Source organism: Delphinus delphis, chromosome 5 (assembly GCF_949987515.2).
Source record: "Delphinus delphis chromosome 5, mDelDel1.2, whole genome shotgun sequence".
NCBI classification, from domain to species: Eukaryota; Metazoa; Chordata; class Mammalia; order Artiodactyla; family Delphinidae; genus Delphinus; species Delphinus delphis.
This window is the reverse complement of record NC_082687.1, coordinates 116450512-116456500: the sequence shown is the minus strand read 5'-3', so window position 1 is coordinate 116456500 and position 5989 is coordinate 116450512. Positions and strand designations below refer to the sequence as shown.

The window sequence follows — 5989 nt, the reverse complement described above, 5'->3', positions numbered from 1 at the left end:
TTAGTATACTTGGCTGGTGAAAGCATCGTTTGGACTTGATAAATCTCCCGAATTTTTTTTCACTGCAGAGCCCTTTCTAAAGGGGAGAGTCCAAAGGAAATTCTTCAAAATTCAGAAGCTTCATTCTTTTAACAGCTCTTTATTGATCCTCTTCTATGAGTCAGGTATTATTTTAAACACTTAAGATATATTAGTAAATGAAGCCAAAAAAATTCCCAATTCTAGTGGAGAAAAGATAGACAATAAAAAATTAATATAATGTTTAAGTAATATAGTATGAGGTAATAAATTAATAGAAAAAATCAGGGTACAGGGCATCAGAATTATAATTTTAAATAGGGTTTCCATGGTAAATATCACTGAGCAGTTGACATTTAATTAAAAAAAAAAAGTTAGGTCATCCTTGTACTCAAAGACTACCTGCTAGTCCCATAAAGCTGTATGTAAAGTACCATTACACTTTTCAAGAAGCCTGAATGTTTGGGGATTTTTCTTTCAGCCAGTGCTACCTCTGCCTACTTTAGCCCTGATTAGTGTCAACACTAGTGACCAGACACATAGTCCCAGCCCTCCTTTGGGGTTGAATTAATGAGACAAGTTCTGGTAATCTTTTGGAAACTTCCTCACTCTTCAGAGTGAGCTCTGAAAACAACTAGTGCTTAACTGGGCAAAATGAAATTTTAGGTGATTATGTGAATATTCTGCTGCAGTCTTCCTAATTAAATCCATCCTGCTTGGCCTGGCCACATGATCTGACTTCTGCTCAGTGCCCTGAGGGGTGGATTACCTGCTTTCCATTCTGGCACCCACGTGATGCAGAGAGCCACACTAGCTGAGAAGCATCTGTCACCATTTATAGCTTCGTTCCCTTGGTATTTCTCTTGATTCCTTTAAGAGTAAACTAATATTTTGTGAATATAATATTGTACACAAACTTGGGAAGATTTTTTCCTCCCTGTACCATAACATTGTCAGCTGTATTTAATGAATTCTGGTGACCTTGAGAGTATATTTTTTCCCCCTTTGGCACCCATCAGGAATAGAAAGATTCCAAGAAAATGTTGTATCCATAAGGGGCAGTTTGAACGTAACTAAACAGACAGATGTTTCAGGAACATGCTTTTCTTAATCAAATATGGTCTGTGATGCACAGAATATCAGAAGGCTTGAAAAAAGCCAAAACTACAGAAGCCTCGTGGAGCTGAAATACAAGCGTACCACGGCCTGTTAACAGGGCTTAACGGCTTGTATACTCTTTCACCCTGTTACATGCCTAATAAAGTAATAAAAATGTATGAGGGATAAAAAAAGGTTCTGATTTATGAGACACAAAAATCTCTGCTGTGACTTAGAATAGCTTTTGGAGTTACAACTACATTTTTATATGTAATTTAAAGTGCAACTAACAGTTTGTAGAGAGCTAGTGTACATGTGTGCAAGTTTTATTTAAATGTATTTACCTTTCACCGTTATTATTATATGTGCACACACTTTTTATCAGGGATAAGGTTTTGTTTCTAAATTAATTTTTCAGTAAAATGACTAACTGTTCTATTAACATGTCTCTAAATTCACTCACACTCACACATACACACACACACACACACACTCACACACACACACACACACCCACACCAAGAAAACAACCAAAAATATTTAGAGTTTTAAATTGATGAGGTCTTTTGTTAACATGCCTTGTTATTTAGCCCTGCTTGTGAGAACAAGCAATGTGTTTATTAATAAGATGAGAACACTTTCCAAATGTTGACACTATTATCAAACTCTTAAAAATAACTTACATGCAGTTCATAAAAATTTGTATCATAAACTTTTGGGTAGTCATTGCATGTCCACGAATGTTGCCACTGTATTAGGTTTGTCATATTAAATTAATAAAGGACAGGAAAGTTACTGCTTAACTGTTTTTCAAAAGTAGGCAGAATGGATCACAGGGGCTGACTAACTTCCTGCTGTGGGATAATCCATTATAACTATTCTGGTCAAAATCCATTTCTTTAATCATTGAAGAGTTATGCATAAAATAGTAGTTGAATATGAATGAAACAAAATACTTTTTCTCCTCTGTTTTCCTTTTATTTTTAGTATTCACAGACATGTAGGAAAAATCTTAAGTAGTTAATTCATGTGTTTTTTTTCAAATTGCAATTTTATTGCAAATAATAATGTTATTGAATTCATATCATATATATAATCATCTTTTCTTCTTTCTTCTAAATAACAGGGTTTTCAAAATTATTACAATTAGTTCAAGTTTGTATATTCAGATCTTGAAAGAATCAGAGACTTGTGTTAAAAATATTTTGTTTTAACTTTAACTACTATCCGTCTGCTTTTATTTTTTTAAAGAAACTACTGTAAATTTCATGGTGGACTATGATTATTTCACTATAAATTAAAAATGTTAGAAATGAGTATTTTTATGAACTTGTTATTTTTCATGATTATGAACATAATGCATGGTCACTGGAAAATAAAAACAAAACTATAAAGTAGGAAGACCCATAATCAAATAAAATTATATCTATCATCTAGGAATAACCACGGTTGAAGGTTTTTATATATACATTCAGACTTTTCTAATATACCTCTATATTTTAGATATATATTAATATCAGTATAACTCTTTTATTCACATATATTCAATGACATATAATTTATATATATGTATTTACATGTAAACATAAGTGCCTATATATTACAGAAAAGATTTATAGCACAGATAATTTTATAACCAGTCTTTGCTTATGGAAGTTAGGAATAAGAAATATGATTTGAGTCTTCATGAGTAGGTAGAGAAGGGAGCCCTGCCATTAGCTTAACCTTTTATTCTTTACAAAAAATCCTTTCCATATAAATACAGTAAAACAAAATAAACGATTATATTTATTTATTTATTGTTTGAAAATTAATGTCTTTATTAGTGTTTGAGGAATACGGTTTTACCAACTGTATTGATTACATGCTAATAATCAAAACAGACTCAGTATCCATTCCACAAGAATTAAACTTACCAACACAGTTGTTCAATACGAGTTTCAGGAAAAGAAATCTTAAACCGAGAAAATGTTTTTGATAGAGAACGTATGGAAAAATGATTCATAGAGAAAAAACAAGCAAGACTTTAAAAACGTAAAGGATAATGCCACTATTTTTAATTAAACTGAGACATGAAAAATTAAATATACCTGCATTTAAATTAGGGAGAAAGAAAGGATAACAATAAATGAGCAGTGCCCATAATGTATTCTGTGATCATCACAGTGACAGTGTTAACCAGGCAGCTGGGCCTGGTGAGACAATTTTTTCTCTGCTACGAGGATCAGCCTGCCAAGCAGACGGCATGGATGTAGATTGTGATGGTTAACTTTATGTGCCGACTTGACTGGCCATGGGCGCCCAGATTAAACATTGTTTCTGGGTGTGTCCTTGAGGATGTTTCGAGATGAGATGAGCATTGGAATCAGTGGACTCAGTGAAACAGACTGACCTCCCCTGTGTGTGTGGGCATCCTCCCATCCATCCAAGACCCGAACAGAACGAAAGGTGGAGGAAGGCAGGAGGAATTTGCTCTTTTTCTTCCTGCCTCACTGCTGAGCTGAAACATCTCATCTCATCTGATCTGGCCTGGCTCCCCTGTTTCCAGGCCCTCACACTCAGACTGAATCACACCACCAGCTTTCCTGGGCCTCCAGCTTGCAGACGGCAGATCTGGGGGCCTCTCAGCCTCCATAATCACATCAGCCAATTCCTCATAATAAACCTCTGCAGATAGATGATAGATAGATGATAGATAGATAGATGATTGATAGGCAGATAGATATAGAGATAGATATAGTTAGATGGATAACCTACTGTTCTGTTTCTCTGGAGAATGCTCACTGAGACACAGATAGACTAACAGTCTCCCCAAGTGCGGAAGAGAAACTCCGTTAAATTCTTACAATCCAACCACTTGTTTTCCATGACCACTATCAATCTGCTTACACATCTTATTTTATTATCTTTTTCATCTCAATATACTCTTATTACAATTTCCTTACAGGTCGATGTTTACAGATTGATTTACACTGAATGTATTTCAGCTAAGCTATTCCTTAACCACATATGGGAAAGCAGAATAACCACGTGGATGGGCTGCTTCCAAATCCAACTTTTTCCTATAGACTGAAATATCATTAGTGGAATTTAGACACTAATGACCTTTACTTCTAAAGAGCCTGGATGTCCTTGATCTCATCTTCTTGAACTTTGACTTTTATTATCACATCTGCACCTGTCTTCCTGGGGTTGGCAGCACTGTCACTAAACACCAAAACTAAATATGAACATTTTTTAGTTCCATTGTATGCCTAGAACAGAGGCTTACATGGTAGGTGATTAAATATTTACTGTAAGAAAGTGGATTTTAAAATATACATTATTTAAGTTTTATTTTTACAAGAAACAAAAAAGAAAATGAAAAGCTAAAGAAATTATATATAAAGAAATTACATGTAAGGAAACGATAGGAATAGCTTCTATCTCTACCGTTGGCTGGTTCAGAAGCTCAAAAGGGCCTTATGTTATAACATATCGGGTAAGTCCTCCCCCTCGGACCTCTGATAGCCTCCGGCAGTGTTGTAAAATATTCAGCGTTACGTGAAACCTCTTTTCAACTTTCAAAGCCGTCAACTCCTTTATGTCAGCTTCCACTACAAAATAATAGTCTTTGGTTTCCTTCATTTCTTCATCAATAAATCTGTGATAGAGACTTCTGGCCACAGAACTCATAGACTTTTTTGGTTGATATAGGATCTTATATTTACTAACTACTGCCTTGTTGATTTCTTTTTTTAAAAAAATTTGTTTATTTTTGTCTCCGTTGGGTCTTCATCGTTGGGTCTTCGTTGCTGTGCATGGGCTTTCTCTAGTTGTGGTGAGCAGGGGCTACTCTTTGTTGCAGTGTGTGGGCTTCTCATTGCAGTGCCTTCTCTTGTTGCAGAGCACGGGCTCTAGGCACGTGAGCTTCAGTAGTTGTGACACACAGGCTCTAGAACACAGGCTCAGTAGTTGTGGCACACGGGCTTAGTTGCTCCATGGCATGTGGGATCTTCCCGAACCAGGGATCAAACCTGTGGCCCCTGCATCGGCAGGCGGATTCTAACCACTGTGCCACCAGAGAAGTCCCTGCCTTGTTGATTTTTTTAATAACATCATTAATTTGACAATAGGTTAGGTTATGTCGTTAATTTGACAATAGGTTAGGTGGGATTTCATGTACACAAGAATGCCATTAAACTCATCAGAAGTTATAAATGACATTTCTTTAATATTTCTTTGCTCTTTGGGGGGCTTCTTTGTGGGTGCAGGTTCCTCATCTTTGACTGGTTGTTCAGGGTCAAGATCTGATCCATTACAAAGTTCTGGGTTACTTGAGGCAAATGGGAAGGAATGTTTTCTTTGAGATGTTCCATCTTTACAATCTTCTCCAAGAGGTTCAAAGAGTTCCTTGAGTGAATTGTTGGTTTGTTCTTGATACTGAATTACCAATTCCAATTTATTTAGAAGTTCATTTACTGCAATGATCTCATCTCCTATTTTAATACAGTCCACAATTTCTCAATGACGGGTTTTTTTAAATATTTCCAATCTTTTCATTAATACGAGAGCATAATTGTACCAGAAATGAGGAGGCCATCCTTTAAGCCTCTAGTGCGGGTCCAGGAGCAAAGCGCCCACTCAGTGGTGTCACGAGGTGTCGAGACCCCTCCAGTCTGTGCCGCAAGCCCAGGATCAGGAGACCCAACTCAGGGAGCGAAATTCAAACTGCCCCTGGGACTTGGTGCAGAGCAAGTGCACATCAGCGCCCCAGGCAGGCTGCTTGGGGGTCGCGCGCGTTTCCGCCTCTTTTTCAAAATAAACAATTATATTTAAATTAATAAATCTGTGCTCCCTGTTTCACCCATTCTGCAATTCATATACGATCTCC

At 36.5% G+C, this 5989-nt stretch overlaps 1 pseudogene; it reads right to left on the bottom strand.

Moving 5' to 3' along the window:
* Window positions 1–4578: 4578 nt before the first annotated feature.
* On the bottom strand, window positions 4579–5698 carry LOC132425578 (SKA complex subunit 1-like; annotated as a pseudogene).
* Between the last annotated feature and the right edge of the window lie 291 nt (window positions 5699–5989).